A 24581-nucleotide genomic window follows, 5' to 3' on the forward strand; every position below is an offset into this window, starting at 1 on the left:
AAAAAAAAAAAAAAAAAAAAAAAAAAAAGACCAGGTCTGAAGAGGGATATATTAAGTAACTATTTAGGAAGTGAAAACGGTAGACATTTTTTAAAATGACTGAATACAAGGCAGCCAGAGAAATTTGTGATGGCCATGAATTTTGGATTACCTGATAGATGAAGGTCCCATTAGCTGAGATCAGGAATTGAAGAAGAGGAGCTGGTTTCAGGCAAGAAAGGGAAAGAATTTAGTTTTAGAAATACTGAACACACACACACACACACCTGCCTTATTAACATTTAATTCACACACCATACAATACATCCATGCAGAGTATAAAATTAAGTAGGTTTCAGTATGTTCACAGACTTGTGCAAGCATCACCACAATCAATTTCAGGACATTTTCATCTCCCCAAAGGATACCGCATAACCATCAGCAGTCACTGTTCACTTTCCCTCTGGTAAGCAGATGGTGTTTTGTTCTCCTCAAAAATGTCTATGTCCTGATCTGTAGAACCTGTGAGTATGTTAGGTTACATAACAAAGTGAAATTGAGGTTGCAGGCGGAATTAAGGTTGCTAGTCAGCCAACTTTAAGATTATCTCGGGGCTAGGCACAGTGGCTCACATCTGTAATCCCAGCACTGTGGGAGGCCCAGGTGGGCAGATCACTTGAGCCTGGGAGTTCAATCCAGCCTGGGCAACATGACAAAACCTTGTCTCTACCAAAAAAAAAAAAAAAAAAAAAAAAAATTCCAAAAAGCAACAAAAATTGACCAGGTGTGGGCACATGCCTGCAGTCCCAGCTACTAGCTGAGTTGGGAGGATCACTTGAGCCTGGGAGGTCAAGGCTGCAGTAAGCCTTGATTGAGCCACTTCACTCCAGCCTGGGCAACAAAGCGAGACCCTGTCTTAAAAAAATGATTATCTTGGATTATTCAGGTGGGTCCAGAGTAATCATAAGAGTTCTTGAACGTGAAAGAGGGAATTGAAAGAGAACCACAAAGATAACAGCACAGGAAGGACTTGGCCCAACTTCACTGGCTTTGAAGATGGAGGAAGGGGCCAAGGGTCAAGGAAAGTGGGTAGCCTCCAGAGGATGAAAAAGGCAAGGAAATAGATTCTCTCCTTAGTCTAAATCCTGAATTTATACCAGTGAGACCCACTTTGGATTTCTGACCTCCAAAACTCTAAGATAAATTAGTATTGTTTTAAGCCACTAATGGCAATTTATTACAGCAGCAATAGAAAATTAATAGACACACATCTCCACACCTCTCTTCTTCCCTCAATTCTAGACAACCACTTTCTTACTTTATAAATTTGCCTATTCTGGATATTTACATTACATAAATGACTATTAAGTCTGGATATAAAACAAAAACAAGTCTTTACTGTTAATTTTATTAGGCTTTAGAAACATGGCAACCTGTGTGTTTACTTGGTGAAGAACATATTCTTGGGCAGAAGATGAGAGCACTAAAATAAAAAACAAAAAGAGTTGGGAATAACTTGTTTTTGTTTTGCAGGGAGTGGGAAGGAAGAAAATTTCCACTCTCATTTGTCTAGAAAGTCTCCCAGAGAGTTTTCAAGATCATTAATAATAATAGCTAATTCACATCAACATGTCTCCCCAGCCAATGTATCGCCTCTAAGGAAATGTATACTTGATATGTTTTGGCACTGTGTCCCCAGGCAAATCTCATGCTGAATTATGATCTTCAGTGTTGGGGGAGGAGGATAGTGGTAGGTGATTGGATCATGGGGGCGGATTTCCCCCTTGCTGTTCTCATGATAGTGAGTTCTCATGTGATCTGGTTGTTTTGAAGTGTGTAGCATTTCCTCCTTTGCTATTTCTCTCCTGGTGGCCATGTGAAGATTGTGCCTGCTTCCCCTTTGTTTTCCACCATGATTGTAAGTATCCTGAGGCCTACCCAGCCATGCCTCCTGTACAGCCCATGGAACTGTTAGCCAATTAAACCTCTTTTCTCCATAAATTACCCAGTCTCAGGTATGTCTGTATAGCACCGTGATAACGAACTAATACAATACTCATACTCATGTCTGTCACAGTCTCTACTGTGTCAAACATAATTACTTTCAAGGTTCGACCATTCCTTAGATTCCAATGGGAACCACCTTTCTTTCTGGTTACCTCACAGCCTAACTATCCAGCTCTCCCTCTAACTCCTACACTATCTTTAACTGAAGCTATGAGTATTATCACATCATGACACCCAGAGTATGGTATATGATTATGGCTTTTTTTTTTTTTGAGACAGAGTCTCGCTCTGTTGCCCAGGCTGGAGTGCAGTGGCATGATCTTGGCTCACTGCAAGCTGTGCCTCCTGGGTTCATGCCATTCTCCTGCCTCAGCCTCCCGAGTAGCAGGGACTACAGGCACCTGCCACCACGCCCGGCTAATTTTTTGTATTTTTAGTAGAGATGGGGTTTCACCATGGTAGCCAGGATGGTCTCCATCTTGTGGCCTTGTGATTCGCCCACCTCGGCCTCCCAAAGTGCTGGGATTACAGGCATGAGCCACCGTGCCCTGCCCAATCATGGCATATTTACTGTTACTCCTGACTTGAAAATACTAACTTCTCTCCCAAATCTCTGAAAATCCCAGCCACAAATGGGTTGAGGCTGTGGTGGAACTTCACTTTCATGCACAAAGTCATTTTTGCCTTGGTTGCCAAAAACATATGTAGTTAAGCTAAATATTGTGCTGCAGTAGCTATACTGGCATATAATTCAATATTCTTCTCTCCTTGCAGCTGAAAACATACTTAATGATTAAAGACAGAATGTCTTTCCCTCCAAGATTGGGAATATGGCAGGTATGTCTGCTCTTACCACTACTATTTAACATCATATTGGGAGTCCTAGCAAGAGCAAGGCCAGAAAAAGAAATAAAAGGCACATAGGTCAGACACAGTGGCTCACACCTGTAATCCCAGCACTTTGGGAGGCCAGGGAGGGTGGATTGCTTGAGGCCAGGAGTTAAAGACCAGCCCGGCCAATATGGAGAAACTGCATTTCTACTAAAAATACAAAAATGAGCTGGGTATGGTGGTGTGCACCTGTAATCTCAGCTACTCAGGAAGCTGAAACATGAGAATTGCTTGAACCCCAGAGGTGGCGGATGCAGTGAACTGAGAACATGCCACTGCACTCCAGCCTGGGTGACAGAAATGTAGCAGGACGAGCCGCAGACAAAACTCCTCAGACACCGGATTAAAGAAGGAAGAGGTTTTTTATTCGGCCGGGAGCGTCGGCAGACTCGCATCTTAAGAGCCGAGCTCCCCGAGAAAGAAATACTTGGCCTTTTAAAGGCTTACAACTTTAAGGGGTCCACGTGAAAGGGTCGTGATAAATCGAGCAAGCGTGGGAAACGTGACTGGGGGCTACATGCATCAACTAACAGAACAGGAAGTTTTACAATGCTTTTTTCATACAGTGTCTGGAATTTACAGATCACACAAGTAGTTTAGGCCAGGGGTTGATGTTATTATTATTACTTTGTTTAACTCCTAGGGCCAGGTGGTGGTGCCAAGGTTGTCTGGCTATTTATCTTACTTTTGTTTCTTTCTCACTGTCCTCCTGTCTTGTGAAGTAGGCAAGGTGGGGGGAGGAGGGCAGCAGGAGTAGTAGTGGTCTCCTTCCTTAGAATGAGACAAGAAGAAAGACAGACAGAAAGAGAGAGAGAGAGAGAGAAAGAAAGAGAAAGGAGAAAGAAGAGAGAGAGAAAGGACGGAGGGAGGGAAAGAAAAGAGAGAGAAAGAGAGAATGAGAAAAAGAGAAAGAATAAGAAAAGAAATAAAAGACACACAGATTAGAAAGAACAAAACTGTTACTATCTGCAGGCGACATGATTATCTATATAAGAAGTCCCAAAGAATCTACAAAACAAGCTCCTAAAATCAAAAGTAAGTTCAGACCGGTCGCAGTGTCTCACACCTATAATCCCAGCACTTTGGGAGGCCGAGGCAGGCGGATCACCTGAGGTCAGTGATTCAAGACCAGTCTGACCAACATGGTGAAACACCGTCCGTCTCTACTAAAATTACAAAAATTAGCCGCGCTGGTGGCAGGCGCCTGTAATCCCAGCTACTCGGGAGGCTGAGGCAGGAGAATCACTTGAACCCGGGAGGCAGAGGTTGCAGTGAGCAGAGATGGTGCCATTGCACTCCAGCCTGGGTGACAAGAGCGAGACTTGGTCTCAAAAACAAAACAAAACAAACAAAAACAGAAAAAATACTATGGGACAATGATATTTGTTAGGACACAGGTCTCCAAATTTACCTCTTCAAAAGAAACGGACACTGTAACAGCCTTGGTTAAAGACTTAAGGCGTCCCCAACTAAGAGTGGGGACATCTCTTAGTTGGCCCCAGTGTCATCTGCAGACATTTCTGTCATCCTCCCATCCTTGGGGGCTTCTTTCTCCAGCTCCAGTGTGTGCGCAGTAAAGCTTGCAGCTGTACAGCCTCCAAGAGGCAAACCCAGGTCCCACACAGCCACAGTTGTACAGTGACGCCCTTCCCCGTCCCCTTCTTTGAGCTATGCTCAAGGGACCAGTCTGGACTGCTGTGCTGTCTCACTCCCAACCCAAGCTCCGCCGAACCGTGAGTCCTTGCACCTTGGCCCCTTTGGGCGCGTACTGAAAACAGAGGCCAGAAGTGCACTACTAGCGAGAAGCACTAGGAGGCCGAAAGTGCGTCACGCGCGTGGGTCGCTTGGAGGCCAGAAGTGCGTCATGCGCACGGCTACTCTTTCTAAGGTGCAACTTGTCCGCATCTGGGTGTTTATGATTGGGCAACATCCCCTTCCTTTCCTCGCACACACTTTTTCTCTCCTGAGGAACGTCACGCCTGGGTCATTATCCATTTGGGTGGGTCAGGAAAACTATCGCCTCTGCCCGGAAGCATTTGACTGTCAGGAAGGAATTCATGATAATACCGCCGTCACCACAGGCCTAGATGGTATCGTTGCTTCCTGGATACTTACTGGTGTTCCTGAGTTCTGGTTCACTCGCAGTGAATCAACTTCCTTTTACAAGCTCTGCCACTCACAGGCCATTGAGGAAGACCCTCATGTCTCTAAGCAGCTTTTGTTTTCTGTAAAATGAACCAGTCAGATTATACCATTCGGGGTGTCTTTAATTCTATGCACTGTAACCTCCAATGGTTTGCCACTACCCCTGGAGTCCAAGTCAACATTCAAGGCTCCTCAGACCCTTGCCCTCCTTCCCCTCTAAATGAAAAAGAAAATGCCAAAAGCACAGGGCATATGCTATCCCAAGCTTGGTAAGAGAGATAGCTCTACAGTGTTAATGCCTATGGCTTTCTGGGTCCACAAAAGAGAACTCTGGCCAGGATTTTGCTGGACTGTCAAAATGTTTGTGATCACTGTCACAGAATTACAAAACAAACAGGGGACTTAGAGTTTCTCAGTCCCATCTCCTTTACAACAGTATGACACATTGGTAAGGAGCACAGCCTGGCATCAGGATGCTTTGTTTCAAAGGCCAAATGACCACTCTGTTACCTTTGGTACATTACTTAACCTATGTCACTATTTCCTTATTTCTCAAATTGGGATAATAATAATATTCATTCCCGGGATTGTTGTGAGGATTAGATGTTAGTACATGTAAATCAGTACAGTGTCTAGCACATACTAAACACTCACTAGATATTAGTAATTATCACATTCACTAGATATTAGTGATTATTAATAGCTTAGGAATTGAGCCTGAATAGGCTCTGGAGTTAATCCAGTGCTCAACCTTTTTTATTAAAACATTTGAAAATGATTATAAACCTCAGTGGATTTGGGCATCTGTACACTTGTTACTACCAGACCAGATAGTATAAGCAAAGCCTGGTAGCAGTTCAGGGTTGGTTCTTAGGAGATCAGAGTGCCAAAATGGCTAGCTCATCATGAGCTGACGACTTCCAGGATGAGGGGATGACGAGTTGGACTTGCTGTTTGGTTGGGACTTCTGCAACACAAGTCCAGACAAATGGGACCATGACCCAGGTCTTCAAGAGCAACCCTCAGGCTTTCTGCAGAGTGTAAACTCCTCAACAAAGAAGCTTTTCTATCTTGGCCATGACTGTATCCCGAGTTTCTAGAATAGTGTTTATAACACAGTTCATGATCAATAAGCATTTTTTGATGAATAAAGAGTTGGACATAAATGATTATACTCCCTTACTGTAAGGGAGAGTGAGACGGATAATATAGGCACTCAATGCAGAATGAATCATCAGTAAGAGAAAATCAGGACTCAAAGAGTTTCAGTAAGGCCACAGCATATAATAGGTAGCAGACTTAAGACTTAAACCCTAGATTCTTTCCACCATGTCAAACTGGCTTTCCAGAACAATATACTAGATGGTATTCCAAGTCCCAATATGCCTTTTCATGCTCTCACACCATGGACACAAGCTCTCTGACCTCAGTCCCTTCAGGAAGAGAGAGAGAGAGAAGAGCAACAGTAACGGTAAGAGGAAAAATCATCAAATTCTGAAATAAGGGCCAAAGAACCATATAAGATGACACCATTCCCATTTTACAGATGAGGAAATTGAACACAGAAAGATTAAATAACATGCTCAAAGTCATGCACAACTCCTATGTGGCAGAGCCAGAATTCAAACCATGATAGTTTGGCCTCAGTATACACACATAAGCACTCTATCACTGCCTCAGATATGTAGTTCTGTCTTATAGTGAAGAAGTAGTTGAAATATGTTAAGTCAAACTAATGTTTCCAAGACTCCACTGATTAACTGTGATTTGGGGCAAGCTACCTAGATTCTCTGTGCCTTCAATTTTCTCACCTATAAAATAAGTACAATATTTATACTTACTTTGTAGGCTGTTGACAGGATTAAACAACATATGAAAATAACTTATTTTCATGTCTAACTTATTGTAAACATTTACTACATTTCTAATTAATTGATTGTTTCATTTTTATCAAGGTTTATTTTTATTTTTTAGAGTAGGGATCTCTCCATGTTGCCCAGGCTGCATTTGCACTTCTGAGCTCAAGTGATTCTCCCCAATTAGCCTCTCAAATAGCTAGGAATATAGGCACATGCCACTGTGCCCAGATGAGGTATAATTTAAGTTCAGTAAAGAGTACAAATCTTAAGTGTACAACTTGATGAATATTTATATATGTAACTCCAACCAGATCAAGATATAGAATGTCCCCAGCACCCCAGAAACCTCTCTCCTATACCCTTTCCTAGTTGATAGCCTCCCCAAAATAATCGCTATTCTGACCTCCATCACCTTAACTTTACCTGTTTTTACATTTTGTATAAATGGAATCACATTGTAATAGAACCATGCAGCTTGTTTCTTTCATCTAATATAATATCTTTGAGATTCATTTATTGGATATAACTATCGTTCATTAATTTTTATCATTGTTTAATGATTCATTGTTAAATAAACCACACTTTTTTACCCAAAAAAATCTACTGTGATAGACATTTAGTTTTTTTTTTACTTTTTGGCTCTTATGAATAACCTTGAAGATTATTTATGAATAACTGCAATAAAAATTTTCACACATCTGGTGAACATAGGCTCTTATCTTTCTTAAACATACCTGTAAGTGAATTTGCTAAGTCATTGGATATCACACATTTCGCCTCAGTCAATAACTGACACCAGACCAGGTGGTATAAGCAAAAATATAACACAACTTTATTACTATAAATACTTTTTTTTCTTTTTTAATGTTTTAGAGATGGGGCCTTGCTATGTTGCCCAGGCTGGTCTTGAACTCCTGGGCTCAAGCGATCCCCTGCCTCAGCCTCCCGAAGTGCTGGAATCACAGGCATGAGCCACCATGCCCAGCTAATAACAATTCTTAATATCCTCTAATACCCAGCCATAATCCATTTGCCCTGATTGTCTCAAAAATATATTTTTACCGGTGGTTTATTCTAATCATAACCTAAACAAGGTCCTCACGCTGCATTTAATGATATGTCTCTTAAGTCTCTGTGTCAGATGCAGGTTTTCAGCATGCTTGTACCAATTTCCCCTTTACTAGCAGCATGTGAGAGTACACTTGTTCTACATCAAACTCAATTAATAAAACCATTGTCAGAATTGTAACTCTAATTATTTGGTGAATCAGAGGAGGAAGGCTAAAATTATACTGGGTTTTGTCTGGGATAACTGAGTAGATGGTGAGGTTTCAAAGGGAGAGGTGGACAAGCAATAATGAATTTTTGGTGTCTGCATGGAAACACATCTAGTTGGACATATCATCTGAAGCCCAGGGGAAAGTGTAGGGCAGAGGTGGTGATATGGGTGGATAAAGATGTAAGACCAGATGGGATCACACCAAGCCAACAGAGAATTTGTAACCAAACAGCCTAGCCTGAAAATAGATTTTAAAACCTTTCTTTCTTTTTTCTGTTTTTTCCCTAGTCTCAAGATATAACCTTGGCTGGGCGCAGTGGCTCACGTCTGTAATCCAAGCACTTTGGGAGGCCGAGGCTGGTGGATCACGAGGTCAGGAGATAGAGACCATCCTGGCTAACAGGTGAAACTCCGTCTCTACTAAAAATAAAAAAAATTAGCCGGACATGGTGGCAGGCACCTGTAGTCCCAGCTACTCAGGAGGCTGAGGCAGGAAAATGGCATGAACCCAGGAGGCGGAGCTTGCAGTTAGCCAAGATCGTGCCACTGCACTCCAGCCTGGGCGACAGAGCGAGACTCCGTCTCAAAAGATAAAGAAGATATAACCTTGAAGCTTACTGCATGTATCATTGTTTTCTTCTCCTTAGTCTTAAAATATAGCCTTGAAATTTACTTTCTTTGAAACACCACGTCCCTCGCTTTCTCACCATACATTTCCTTACAACATGCACATTTATCTAACTATATGCTGGTATCTAATTATGTGATTACTTAGGAATTCCAGGGGCTAATCTTGAAACAGACCAAGCATAGGGACCTAGAGGCGAAATTCCAGAAATTCAAGGCAGTTAGTCAACAACCTGGCCATTGTTGAGATGATACCAGCCCACACTCCAAGTGGACCACAGCTCAAGATAGCCACTGGAACAAGACACGCAGACCTTGTACTCAGTACCCTTCTCACATGCCTCCCATTCCAAGTTCCCCTTTTTAAGCCCTTGTCCTCAGCCTAAAATTTGAAGTGGTTACTTTGGATGTGAATCCGACCACTTCCCCACCGCAAGTTTTGGTAAATAATGTCACTTTCTTTCTATCATTCCTCGCTCTTGTTATTGGATTCTGCAAGCAACAAGAGACCAGACCTGCCTTCGGTTACAATTTCAAAGGCCCAGATGGTTCATTTAAATAGAATAGGGGCCTAAGTTTCTGTATTTTTCATATGTACCCTGGATGATTATGACACACTTTAGTGTTTGAGCACCACGGACGAAAGCAGTGGGTTAAGGAAGGAACCCTAGAAAGCAATGACATTTTACGAGGAAACAGGAAGAGGAACCCTCTCATGACATAGGCTCAAATTAAGAGAGGAGAACCAGGAGAACGTAGAATCTTGGAAGACACAGAAGTAGGGTTTTATGGAATGGGAGTTCAACTGTGTCAAACCAGCAGTTTTAATAAAAATTCTATTAATAAAATAAGGACCACAACAGTACCACCTAGTGGAAACTTCTGGGAGATGTAATCAGCCGTCCGTCCTCTTGCTCCTCTTGCCTATGTTCTTTGACCTTTCACAACTGGAAGCTCTGAGGCCACACTTCTGTCCCTTTCTCACAAATATACACATGCCCACGTTTAAAATATGTATATTTAAATATGGTTCTGGGTGTGTTCTTATTATTTTAGAGTTGCCTGGAGTTTTTTTCTTTCTTGTTTTCCTTACTATTTAAATTTTTTTTTTTTTTTTTTTTTTTTTTTTTTTTTTTTTTTTTTTTTTTTTTTTTTTTTGTGACAGAGTTTCACCCTTGTTACCCAGGCTGGAGTGCAGTGGCGCGATCTCAGCACTGCAAGCTCCACCTCTTGGGTACAAGAGATTCTCCTGCCTCAGCCTCCCAAGTCACTGGGATTACAGGTGCCACCACGCCCAGCTAATTTTTGTATTTTTAGTAGAGATAGGGTTTCACCATGTTGGCCAGGCTGGTCTCGAACTCCTAACCTCAGGTGATCCACCCACTTTGGCCTCCCAAAGTGCCAGGATTACAGGCATGAGCCACCATGCCCAGCCTATTTTTTTAAGTTTTTTTTTTTTTTTTTCTTCAGACGAAGTCTCATCCTTGTTCCCCATTGCTGTAGTGCAGTGGCAAAACCTCAGTTCGTTGCAACCTCTGCCTCCCGGGTTCAAGCGATTCTCCTGCCTCAGCCTCCCAAGTAGCTGGGATTACAGGCGCCCGCCACCACACCCGGCTAATTTTGTATTTTAGTAGAGATAGGGTTTCAACATGTTGGCCAGGCTGGTCTCGAACTCCTGACCTCAGATGATCCACCTGCCTCAGCCTCCCAAAGTGCTGGGATTACAGGCGTGAGCCACCGTGCCTGGCCCATATTTTTTAAACTTTTAATTTTAGATTTTTAAACGTTACACTGTAAAGTAGAATAATGGACCCGCTGGTGCCCATCCATCATCACCAGCTTCAACAGTGGTGCCCATCTCATTGCATCTGCTCCTACAAACACACACGTAAACATGTGTACACACACTTTTGCTGTTATTGTTTATCTGTTTTGCTGGAGTTGATCTCAGACATCACATAATTTCTACTGTCAGTATTTCACTATGTTTCTCTAGGAGATAAAGATAAGGGAATAAAGATAATACAATTATATTAAGACTTGTTAATACCTCCTAATACCCAGCCATATTCAATTTTCCCTGATTGTCTCAAAAATGTCTTTATACAGGTGGATTTTTTGTTTGTTTGTTTTTTGTTATGGTGGGTTTTTGTTTTTGTTTTGTCTGTTTGTTTGTTTTTGAGACAGAGTTTTGCTATTGTTCCCCAGGCTGCAGTGCAATGGCACTATCTTGGTTCACTGTGACTTCAGCCTCCTTGGTTCAAGCAATTCTCCTGCCTCAGCCTCCCAAGTAACTGGGATTACAGGCATGCACCACCACACCCGGTTAATGTTTTTGTATTTTTTTAGTAGAGACAGGGTTTTACCACGTTGGTCAGGCTGGTCTCAAACTTCTGACCTCAAGAGATCCATCTGCCTCAGCCTCCCAAAGTATTGAGATTACAGGTGTGAGCCACCTAGCCCGGTCTACAGGTGCTCTTTCTAATCATGATCCAAACAAGGCCATCATACTTCATTTAGCAATATGTCTCTTAAGTCTCTTAAGTATATGTAACCATTTGTCCTCCTTTTAAAAATGACATTTGTTCTTTGAAGACACTGGGCTATTTGTCCTACAGAATTTCTCCCATTCTGTATTTGGCTGTAGTGGTATTTAACATCTTGCCTTGTTCCCCACCATGCTTAGTATGAGTTGGTAGTTTGATCCAGGAGCTTGATTTTATTTTATTCAAGTCCAACTCTAGGGACTCCTCGCACACTCTTCCTAAACATCTTTGTTCTCCCTTTTCTCTTTTTCAATATTTACTAAATATTCTCAGAAAACTCAGTCTCCCTCTCTGCCTCTTCATTAAATGTGTTGGATAAAAAAAAAAGACCTTGGTAATGGGTAATTATAGTAGACGAACTAGAGATAAAACTTGAATGTGGAATGGAAAACTATATTTTTGCTTTTGTTATTAGTTTTAATTAATATATAATAACTGTACATACCTATGGGATACTGTGTCATATTTCAATACATATATACAATATGTAATGATCAAATTCAGGTAATTAGTATATCCATCACCTCAAACATTTATCATTTCTTTGTGCTGGGAACATTCAAAATCCACTCTTCTATTTGCTATACAATAAATTGTTGTTAATTATAGTCACTCTATTATGCTTTAGAAAGATAGAACTCAGTCCTGCTATCTAGTTCTCCTTTTGTATCCATTAACCAACCTTTGGCTCTCTCTGTATTTTGTTATTAATGACTATAGTTTAAGAGATCAAGTTTTAAAGCCCTTAGACATTCCCAGGAGGCCTCCTCCATAACATCTTCAATAAACTCCTAATTCTCCAATGGCTATCTATTCATCAAATATTTATCAAGATTTTACTGGTTATGTGCCAGGTATGGTTCTGGGGATAGAGCAGTGAATAAAATAGACAAAAAATATTTACATTTATAGAACTTGCACTATATTGTAGTTAATGTCTCTTGCATTATACCTGCTGTCTTCATAAAGAGAAGGAAATGGAAGAAACTTTGTACTTGGTATTTGCTAATATTGTAATTGTTTTGTTGCACTGACATATACATATAACAAAATTGCTCCATTATGGAAAAACTGATTTTCATTTCCATGTAGGGACTTAACCACCACCTAGGATGCTAATTCACTTGGAAATAGCATTCTGGGGTGTAAAATTAATTTCCAAATTAACTTTGGAAGATAACTGTAAGTTTTATAAAATTATGGAAGTTTATGAAAACTAAGACTTTTAACAGCTAAATAAATTATCACGGTAGGCTTAAATGTAAAAAATGAAATCAGACAGTATTAGAAAAATTATTTTCTCTTTCTTCTGCTTATACCAGTAAAAGCCTCTATTAAAAAGTAAGAGTTGATTTGAGAGGTCAAGGCAGGCGGATCACCTGAGGTCAGGAGTTTAAGACCAGCCTGGCCAACATATAGTGAAACACCATCTCCACTAAAAATACAAAAATTAGCTGGGCGGAGTGGCATACACCTGTAGTTCCAGTTACTTGGGAAGCTGAGGCAGGAGAATTGCTTGAACCGGGGAGGTGTAGTTTGCAGTAAGCCGAGATCACACCACTGCACTCCACCCTGGGCAATAGAGCGAGACTCTGTCTCTCAAACAAACAAACAAACACAAAAGTTAGAGTTGAAAACCCTAGACTAGGCCCTTCAGCACTGGAATCAGATTAAGTGTATTATAACCGAAATTTACCAAATAGTTTTCTTCTGATGCCAAGATGATCCTTTGAAATAATTTATCCTCAGGATTTGGCTTACTCACAGAGAACATCCATATAGTAAGGTGAAATAAAATGAAAATGAGCTACAGGAATCTAACAACACCCCCAAAAAAATCTTCTGGAATCTAATCAACACCAAACAGAAGGAAGGGCCTTTGGTCAGTTCACTTGCAGAGATTTCATTACATATCTTTGTCCTGCAAGTTTCAGACCAGCTGGGCGCAGTGGCTCATGCCTGTAATCCCAACACTTACGGAGGCCGAGACGGGCGGATCACTTAAGGTCAGGAGTTCAAGGCTAATCTGGCCAACATGGTGAAACCCCATCTCTAATAAAAAATATAAAAATTAGCTGGACATGGTGGTGTGCACCTGTAGTCCCAGTTACTCAGGAGGCTGAGGCAGGAGAGTGGCTTGAACCCGGGAGGTGAATGTTGCAGTGAGCCAAGATCATGCCACTGTACCCCAGCCTGGGCAACAGAGCAAAACTCCATCAAAAAAGAAAAAAAAAGTTTCAGACCAAAGTGACACCTTGGTTTTTAGTTCTTTGTTCTGAGCTAAGTACATTAGCTTTTATTTTTATACGTTCTTGTTTTTTATTTTTTACATTTCTTTTTCATGCTCCCGTCTTGTGGACGATCCCTATCATGTGCAGATTTGGATGCTAGACCTGCAAGTGAGAGAGTGAGTGGCTCCTTGAAGATATTGGCAGTTCATGGAGAGTTAGCATGTCTGGAGTTTGGGCTCCAGTGCCTTGTTTTCTAAAGATGGTGTTTGGTATAGTTTGGATACTTGTCCCTGCCCAAATCTCATGTTGAAATGTAATCCCCAGTGGTGGGGGTGGGGCCTGGTGGGAGGTAACTGGATCATAGGGGTGGAGTTCTCATGAATGATTTAGCACTATCCCCTCGGTGCTGTCCTTGCCATAGTGAGTGCGTCTTCCTGAGATCCGGTTGTTTAAAAGGATATGGCTCCTCCTCACTCTGTCTCTTGCTCTTGCTCCTGTTCCTTCCATGTGATGTGCCTGTTTCCCCTTCACCTTCTGCCATAATTGTAAGTTTCCTGAGACCTCCCCAGAAGTTGAGCAGATGCCAGCATCATGCTTCCTGTACAGCCTGCAGAACCGTGAGCCAATTAAACCTCTTTTCTGTATAAATTACTCAGTCTCAGGTATTTCTTTATAGCAAGGCAAGAACAGCCCAACGCAGTGTGCTAGCACTATTCTCTTCCCATCTTTTCACTCTGCACACAAAGTTCTGCAATTCTGTGAATTTACTGCATTTTTGTTCAAGTGTCTTAGCAACTTCATTCAGAATTTCAACATGCCATTTTAATCTGTTTCTCCCTCCCAAGTCTGTTACCTTGAAGTAGTAATTAACCATCCTCATACTTTTCCTTATTTTACTTGATTGTCATTGGTGGTGTTCTGAGTTACTTTTCCCTTGAGCTTCTTTGTTCATTCCTGAGGTCTTTCTCTTCCCTCTTCTCTTCTCCCCAAGCACACCTGAAGTTTGCATCTAGTTAGTGATTTGCAATGTTATGCCCTACTTCATCTTTTTTTTGTTTTCTTTTTGTTTGTTTGTTTGTTTGAGACCGAGTCTCACTCTGTCACCCAGGCTGGAGTGCAGTGGTATGATTTCAGCTCACTGCAACCTCTGCCTCCTGGGTTCAAGTAATTATCCTGTGTCAACCTCCCAAGTAGCTCGGATTACAGGCGCCCACCACCATGCCTGGCTAATTTTTGTATTTTTAGTAGAGAGAGCGTTTCACCATGTTGGTCAAGCTGGTCTCAAACTCCTGATCTCATGATCCACTTGCCTCGGCCTCCCAAAGTGCTGGGATTACAGGTGTGAGCCACCAAGGCCGGCCTACTTCATCTCAAATATTTAATTTTGGGTCTTTTCCAACATAGCTTGAATCTTTTTTGCATATTTATTTGCTTTAATAATGTAAATGTGGTCTCATACTGGGTAGAATTATCTTATTTGTTGCTCCTTGTACAAACTTCTCTGATCCCTGCCAGGCGAGGTATCAGAGCCCTGTCAATGGAAAGTGGTTGGCTTGCAGGTGGTAAAAAAGAATTTACAGTATAGATTTGAAACGGAAAGTTTTATGAGATAGAAGAACACTGCAGAAGAGTGCAGTGGGGCACTTCAGCAAGAGAGGACTGAGCGTGCTGGTGGATTTTCCGTAGCGGTATTTACGGACCTTAAAGCAGGAGCTTAAGGGTAATTTGGACCACATTAGGTGCTAGAGTTTCAACGTGCATGGATTTCGGAGATGTATAGAACTCCTGGTTACTTATAAATTTAAGGGGAAGAAGTCTGGTACCAGATGCCAGCTTTAGATAATAGTGAAGTCTAATTACTTCCTAATTCCTCAGACAAGGAGTTTTGCCTCTGGATGATCTGCTTGATGGCCACCAGGTGATCTTTGCTCTCCTCCATCATTATTAGCGTCATCATTTTTGAACCAGTCCATATTCTGGCATCAAGAGGGAATAAAAATTAACAATCTTCAACCATTTGAAGAGCCTGACTCTATCCTGAATATTAAACAGCACGCTGAACAGCATCTACATTTACATAGCACAATGGTGACATCTAGTGTCAGCAGGATAAATTTCAGCTAGTTCTGCAATTTACCTGAAATTTAAGCACAGGGTCTCAGTGCCTCAGGATCCTTACCTCAACTTCCTTCAGGGCCAAGAAAATGTTTCCTTCCAATTTGTAGTTTGCCTTTGGATTTTCTTAACAATTGCTCTTAAAAATTAATGTACAATAGACCAGAGATGTTTAGAGTGTACAATGTGATGAGTTTTGGCCAGCAGAGAACAAAATAGAAAAAATAAAAAAACCCTTGTCCTCATAGAGCTTACATTCTTAATAGCCAAAATTATGTCACATGGCTGCTCCTAACAGCAGAGGAATCTGAAAGGCAAGTCTTTTTACTTTCTTGCTTCCATAGCAGTAAGAAGATGGAAAGGCGGGGGGGTTGCGTGAGCCCATCTACAATTCCTGCCACAGTGAGACTGAGAAGCACTCAAATTACATAAGTGCTTATACACAACAGTTAAGGTTAAAGCATGTTTCAGAAGTATTGACATGCGTGTTCTTTACATCAGCTCTATTTATTATTACTACTACTATTATTATTAACTTAGATTCCTTCTTATTTGATGACATGTAAATAGATTCTCTAGCAGAAGACTTTGCTCCACAGAGGACCTCCAGTCAGTGATAGACATTATCTTGTCACCAATAACGTACCCCCTGCCGTTTTCTAGTATTGCTTAGACCTTTCATTAGTTTGCATACCTTGTTCGCTGTAAAGGTTCTCTGTCTTCTATAAGCTCATCTGGCTCATGACACCCTTCATCTGGCTCATCAAGTTGTTCACAGCCTGTTTGTTTTCCATGCTCCCCTTGATGGAAAGAAACAGATGTCTACTAGATGGGATGAGTGGATCCACTCATCTGGCTCAGAATATATCCATTCTTATTGAATCAATATTATATCACAGTTTATAAAAACGTACTCCAAAATTCCTGGTACTTACCACCAGGCTATGCTTCTGAAGGGAAAAATCCATCAGAGCACTTGTTCTCAAACTTGCCTGCACATTGGGATCACCTAGGAAGTTTTTTTTTAAAAAACATAGTGCCTGGGACCCACCCCACAAAACAGTGATTCTCAACTAGGTGATTTGCCCCACTACTAGAAATACATGGATATGTCTTTTGGTCAGTACAACTAGGTAAGTGTGCTACTGGCATCTAGTGAGTAGAGCCCAAGGGTGCAGTTCAACAACCCACAGTGCACAGGAGAGCTCCTATAGCAAATAGTTATCTGTTCCCAAATGTCTATAGTGCCAATGTGGAAAAACCCTGTCCAAAGATACAACTCTCCATATGCATTCAGCCTGGGCATGGGATTTTTGAAACCTCCCCAGGTGATTATACTATGCAGTAAAGCTTGAGAACCACTGCTAGAGACCTGTTCCTAGAGAACATTCAATTATATGGCTAAATTCCTCTCAACCTCGTGCCATTGAGCTTGAACTGAAAATTTTCCATTTCTTCCTGTTTGATATGGGAGTTGTTTGTTTGGGAGGTGAGGGTGGTTGGAGGAAGGAAGAGCTAGTTGCTTTTGTGAGAAAATCTAGGTTTCCCACAACATGCTAGAATTGGTATCTCTGTAAATAGAAGTCTAGCTGTCATTATTTACCTTGTGAGTTGGCCTCCCTGGCATAGCTCAAGAGGATCATTAACCACAGTGAAACACACACATCCTGGGGCACAGGTCACTCGGAATCACATGTGGGAGAAGCAACTCCTTTGCAAATGAACACTCCCTAATGTTTCACAGAATGACAGCTCCCACTGGGGACCTCCCAGGAAGGGCCACTGCAGTTGTGAAACTCTAGGGGGAACCAGGCATATAGAACACAATGTGAATGATGCTCCCAGGCTGCATGACCCTCAAAGTTAATTTTACATTCACAGAATGCCTAGCCTTTTAAATCAGTCCCATATATATATATTAAATATATATATTATATAAATATAAATATATATATATAAATATAATATATATATTTATTAAAATATATATATATAAATATAAAAGATATATAATAAATATTATATATTTATAAATATATATATATAAATATATATATTATATATAATATATATATATATATATAGAAGAGAGAGAGAGAGAGAGAGAGAGAGACTCTATTGACCAGGCTGGAGAATGCAGTGGCACGATTACCGCTCACTGCAGCCTTGACCTGCTGGGCTAAAGCAGTCCTCTGTCAGCCTTGCAAGTAGCTGGGACTACAGGTGCATGCCACCTTGCCTGGCTAATTTTTTAATTTTTTTGTAGGGCCAGGGTTTCACCATATTGCCCAGGCTAGTCCCAAACTCCTGGCCTTAAGTGATCCTCCCGCCTCAGCCTCCCAAAGTGCTGGGATTACAGGCATGAGCCACCACGCCTGGCCCAGTCCAGGCTACATGAAATATTTAAATATTTTGGCTACATGAAAATATTCCACTAGCTCTCCATATGTACTTTGACATTTATTTATATTATCTCAGATATTGCTAGGAAAATATATGTTACTCTCTATATATGTATATATACACACTATATGTATACACATGTGTATTTATAGATAATATTTAAAATTCGTAATGCAAATAGTGTCGTATTATACAAGCCAAACTACAACTTGCTTTTTTCACTTAATGCTCTATATTACCCACTTAGCATGTCCAGACATGTAGATATATGTTATTCCTATAACAGCTGCAGAATATTACATTGCATGGACTTGATTTTAAGGAATAGTTGCATATTAGATATGAGTGGGATGAACACGGGCATTTCCTGAGCCCCATAACATGACACTTAAAGGACAAAAAGGCTGCAGATTCACAAGGACAAGAGAGTGAGAAAGGAGACAAATGCAGATGAGAGATGTTCACACAGTTTGGGTGATACCAGGAAGCAAGTTGATTCACCCAGTGGAAAGGCTCAGGGATCGGGCATCAGAGACTTCACAAGGCAGAGGCGAGCCATGTGACAGATGTATAAGGATCAATTGGACCCGCCGATCTCATTCCCACCTACAAAGGCCAGAGACCTCTCCTCCCAAACCGTGCAATACAGGAGCTTTATTCTCTGGGGAAAAAACCAGCAGAGGGCCAGATGGAGACAGTGGATTTAAAACAAGGAGATGATTAAAAGTGTGCATGCTGAACAGACAAACATCACAATGCCTTTCCACTGCCCCAGCCCCATTCTCCCACCTGGCTCTCAAAACGCTATCAAGCAGGCTTATACCCTCTGCAGAGGAGCCTTAGAGGCAGTGAATAACCCCAGATAAACCTACAAAACATCTGCAGTAAAGGTCTATCAGAAAAAAAAAAAAAAAAAAAGCCATAGTCTCACAATTTCTTCTTTACCACAGAGGACTGGGTGTGATTCTAGGATCCCAAACACAGCCACGCCTATAGGTAGCACAAACATAATAGAAATGACAAGGAAGAAGAGGATTTCTAGAAATAATGATCAAAAGTATCGGGGATATTTAGCACAAAAACTAATGATCCAAGGGACACACTGATAGGAACTCATAGGGAAACATGGAGGATGTCAGACTGAGATGGGCAGGGATGAGAGCAGAGTAGGAGCAGCACCCAAGATGTCTACCTCTTAATTCCTATCAAGGAGACAAGGGGGAGTCGACAGAGCCATCACAGGACAGAGATCAACAGTGACCAACCTGATTCAACAGACACCTGTACCTACTATGCACCAAATTTCATGTTAGGGAGCACGTAGGGATATAGGAGTAGGATGCTATCCAGCGATCTAGCAATGCACCTGGGGAGATTGCCACTCACGGTGTTCCCTGCTTTCCTAGAGTCTGGAGACTCTCCTTTCTTACTTTCACAACTCTGGCCAGCCACAAATCCATTTGCCCACATGCTTCCTGGTTCCCTCACTTTCCTCCAGCCTGACATAGAAGTGTCTTTCCCAGTGAACTCTCACTAAAGAATATCTGCAAGGATAGAAGGTCCCTTCTGGTTGTCATGACAAACCAACAAACCAGTATGGGAAACATTCACTGTGTGCAAGGGACTCATTTTGGCATTCAAATTTCATTGTACAGGATAAAGAAAATGTGGTTCATCTATATCATGGAATACTACACAGCCATAAAAAGGAATGAGATCATATCTTTTGCAGCAACATGAATAGAGCTGGAGGCCATTATCCTAAGCAGATTAACACAGGAACAGAAAACCAAATGCCACATGTTCTCACTTATAAGCCATGGTCTGCAACCTTCTTTTGCTTTCATACCAATTAAAACAGTTTCATTAAAAATTTAGTTTAGGTAGTCATGGCCATCAAACACATGAAAAGATGCTCAATGTCATTAGTCATTAGGGAAATGCAAATCAAAACCAAAACGGAGGCTGGACGTGGTGGCTCATGCCTGTAATCCCAGAACTTTGGGAGGCCAAGGTGGGTGGCTTCCCTGAGGTCAGGAGTTCGAGACCAGTCTAGACAACATGGTGAAACCCCATCTCTACTAAAAATACAAGAAAAAAAGAAAATAGCTGGGCGTGGTGGTGGGCACCTGTAATCCCAGTTACCCGGGAAGCTGAGGCAAGGGAATCGCTTGAACCGGGGAGTGGAGTTTACAGTGAGCCAAGATCGCACCACTGCACTCCAGCCTGGCAACAGAGCAAGTCTCTGTCTCAGAAAAAAAAAAAAAAAAAAAAAGAGAAATACTATTTCGCACCCACTAGGTCAGCCATAATTAAAATGGAAAATAACAAGAGTTGTGGAGAATGTGGGGAAATTGGAACCCTTGTGCATGGCTGGTGGAAACGTAAAACAGTGCAATCACTGTGGGAAAGTTTGGTGGTTCCTCAAAAAGTTAAGCATAAAATTACCAGCAATTCCACTGCTAAGTATATAGTAGTCCCCCCTTATCCTCAGGGGATAGGTTCCAAGACCCGCAGTGAATACGTGGAATCGTGCATAGTACCAAATCGTGCATAGTACACCATGTTTTTTCCCTATACATACATACTTATGATAAGGTTTAATTATAAATTAGGCACAGTAAGAGATTAACAACAATGATAAAATAGAACAATAATAATAATATGCCAGCATCACTACTCTTGCATTTTGGGGCCATTAAATAAGGGTTACTTGAATACAAGCTCTGCAATGTGATGACAGTCAGTCTGATATCTAAAACAGCTACCAAGTAACTTACAGGTGGGTAGCATCAACAGTTGGATACGCTGAACAAAGGTGTGACTCATGTCCCAGGCAGGACAGAGTGGGACAGGGAGAGGTTGCATCACACCACTCAGAGTGACATGCAATTGAAAACCTAGAAATTGTTTACTTCTGAAATTTTCTGTTTAATATTTTCAGGCCATGGATGACCAAGGATAACTGAAAAAGCAGAAAGGGGGAATACTGTGTACCCAAAAGAACTGAAAACAGGTATTCAAACACACACCTTGTAGAGGAATGTTTGTTGCAGAAGCACCAGTCTCAATAGCGAAAAGATGGAAACAGCCCAAATGTCCATCAACTGATGAGCAAATACAATGTGGTGTATTCATGGTTGTACAACATTGTGGATGTACTAAATGTCACTGAATTATAATCTTTGAAATAGTAATGGTTAATTTTATGTTATGTAAATTTTAGTCAATTTAAAAAATCCATAAAAGAAAATAAACCCAGATCCCCATGTGTTTTAGCTAATATTTAATATTTTCAAACATAAGTATAAATAGTTGCAAAGGATGTAATTTAAAATAAAACTGTTGCATCATTCTTTTAAATATAGCCACACAATCTTAATGCACTATTAATTTCAGACTTGATTGCCTATTTTAAAAAGTATATGAACAATCTTTTCTTTAACTGTCATTTTATATCATTCCTTTTCCTCCTCGAAATTATGTTTCCATTACACCTCTCCACAAACTTTCAACCTTGTATAATTTTTTAGGTTTGAAAGTCTTCTCCCAATTATCTTACCATATATAAAATATGTATATAATTTAAATTAGAAACCTTTAAAAACTCTACTGACACCACACTCTTCAAATAGTGGAAACTTATTCTGGATTGGTTATTATTATTGGTATTAGATAAATAACATAAATAATTATTAAACACAAAAATAAAAAATTTGTTAAAATACGGTAGTTTTAATGGGTTGGGTGGGGCTTTTTTCTGTTTGTTTACACATTTGTGGATAAATATTACGCTAGAATGAGAGTTCAGCATAAACTCTATTTTTAAATTTTGTTTCTAGAAATATAAGCACTGTCTACACAAACAAGATGGAAATGGAGAGTTTTGAGATATCAGTGTCAGTCACTCAATCCTTTTGAGTTGTATGCCTCAAATCACACAGTTGTTAATCATTAAAAAAATTATCTCTTTTTTTAAGACAGAGTCTCTCCTTCTGTCACCCAGGCTGGAGTGCCGTGGTGCTCACTGTAACCTCGAACTCCTGGGCTCAAGTGATTCTCCCATCTCAGCCTCCCAAGTAGCTGGGACTACAGGCACACACCACCCCACCCAGCTAATTTTTAAAAGATTTTTGGAGAAACAGAGGTCTCACCCAGGTTGGTCTCCAACTCCTAGCCTCAAGTGACTCTCCCACCTCCACCTACCAAAGCACTGGGATTACAGGCCTGAGCCACCACACCCCTCCTCAAAAATGTATCTTTAGTGATCTATCAGCTCATGGCTAGATTAGGTATTCTTTCAATGCATTAATTTGTTTTTTAGGTTTGTTTTATTTATTCTTTAATTTTATATTGACAAGCTCAAGTCTACACAAATATAGAAGAATAAAAAGAATCCCTATGTGCCCATCACCAGAGTCAACAATGTTATCATCAACCCATGGCCAACCTTGTTTTATCTCTACCTTTCCCATCTCTTCTGCACCACACGTCACTTCATCACTGCTGAACTGTTTTGAAGCAAATCCCAGGTTACACACCTTTACTTCATCTGTAAATACTTTATGCATATCTCTTAAAAATAAGGATGTTTTGAAAACATAACTATAAACCAGTACACCTAAGAAATGCAAGTCATTCAATATCCATCCAACGTGCAAATTTTCCCTAATTGTCTCACACATATTTTTGTTTTGGTTTGGTTTAGATTTTAGTGCTGGTTTTTCTTCTCTTTCTTTTCTTTTCTTTTTTAGTGTTGGTTTTTTAACTCAAGACCCTAACAGGGCCCACAAATTGCATTTGGCTGATATTTCTCTTAAGTCTCTTTGCATCTCCTTGGCTTACTGTTTAACATGCTCTTCTGGCCCCTGAATTTCCTGAAAATTGATCTTTAGATCTCAAGGCTTGGTCAGATTCAGATTTTATACTTTAGCAAGAATCCTTCCCAGGTGGTATGTGCAGTGGGTTCAGTGTTATTAGCTTTTCATCTAATGGTTTCAGCAGTATCAATGACATGACCTGGATCCATCATTATGAAATGGAGATCCTCCTTCAATTTTCATGAAAGTCAGTAAATGGAAACCTGCAAAAGAATTTGTTCCCTAGTTGTTAGAGTCATCACTTTCTTAATTTTTAGAAACTAGTATACTCAACTTCAGAAATTATCATTATTCTATTAATTATTAATTTTGAGTTATTTTATTAATTAGACTTATTAATTATTAATTTTGAGACAGGAAACTATAATTAATTATACCGGTTATTCTTTTTTTTTTTTGAGACAAGGTCTTGTGTATCACCCAGGCTGTAGTGCAGGGCAGTGGCATAATCACAGCTCACTGTAGCCTTGAACTCCTGAGCTCAAGTGATTCTCCTCCCTCAGCCTCCCAAGTAGCCAGGACTACAGGCATGCACCAACACGCCCCATTAAATTGTTTTATTTTTTATTTTTATTTTTATTTATTTATTTATTTATTTATTTATTTGAGACGGAGTCTCGCTCTGTCACCCAAGCTGGAGTGCACTGGCCAGATCTCAGCTCACTGCAAGCTCCGCCTCCTGGGTTCACGCCATTCTCCTGCCTCAGCCTCCCCGAGTAGCTGGGACTATAGGCGCCCGCCACCTCGCCCGGCTAGTTTTTTGTATTTTTTAGTAGAGACGGGATTTCACCGTGTTAGCCAGGATGGTCTCGATCTCCTGACCTCGTGATCCGCTCGCCTCGGCCTCCCAAAGTGCTGGGATTACAGGCTTGAGCCACCGCGCCCGGCCAATTGTTTTATTTTTATTTTTGTAGAGATGGGGTCTTACTATGTTGTCCATGCTCGCCTTGAGCTCCTAGCCTCAAGCAATCTTCCCACCTCAGTCTCCCAAAGCACTAGGATTACAGTGCATCAGCCTGCTATTATTCTTTCGCTTAAGATATACCTTGTTTAACCTGATAATCCTCAAAAACGTCTTGGAAAATCAAAATATTTATATCAAACCACCATCACCAATTTAATATTTTTTCAATAAAATATTTTATCTCATCCCATGTTTTAAATACATTCTTGTTAAAAGTCTTGGAAATCTATTTCATTTCACCTATGAAAATACCCAGCATGTAACCTAATTGGACACTCTGATCCTCATTTTCAAACCAATAAAATAAACAAAGTTAATTTCTTTCTTTTTTTTTTTTTTTTTTTTTTTTTTTTTTTTGAGATGGAGTTTCACTCTAGTTGCCCAGGCTGGAGTGCAATGGCACGATCTCGGCTCGCCGCAACCTCGCCTCCTCCTGCCTCAGCCTCCTGAGTAGCTGGGATTACAGGCATGCGCCACCACGCCCGGCTAATTTTGTAGCTTTAGTAGAAATGGGGTTTCTCCATGTTGGTCAGGCTGGTCGCGAACTCCCGACCTCAGGTGGTCCGCCCACCTTGGCCTCCCAAAGTGCTGGGATTACAGGCGTGAGCCACTGCGCCCGGCACTGACTTTTAAAATTCAAATAAATGTGTGTCTT

At 40.9% G+C, this 24581-nt stretch overlaps 1 protein-coding gene across 2 annotated transcripts in view; it reads right to left on the reverse strand.

The window, feature by feature from the left end:
- The window catches only part of ZNF19 (zinc finger protein 19), a 76772-nt gene that overhangs the window by 9604 nt on the left and 42587 nt on the right, over positions 1–24581 (reverse strand). The window contains exons 3-4 of one of the 2 annotated variants that reach the window (XM_017868783.1): positions 4993–5102; positions 152–201 (exon numbers count right to left, since the gene is read on the reverse strand). The gene's annotated coding sequence lies outside the window, so the exon portion shown is untranslated. Of the gene's footprint in view, positions 1–151; positions 489–4992; positions 5103–24581 lie in introns of those variants that run through there. The other variant, XM_017868782.1, reaches the window with a different exon arrangement.

The sequence above is a fragment of the Rhinopithecus bieti genome, unplaced genomic scaffold, assembly GCF_001698545.2.
Source record: "Rhinopithecus bieti isolate Rb0 unplaced genomic scaffold, ASM169854v2 scaffold_2574, whole genome shotgun sequence".
NCBI classification, from domain to species: Eukaryota; Metazoa; Chordata; class Mammalia; order Primates; family Cercopithecidae; genus Rhinopithecus; species Rhinopithecus bieti.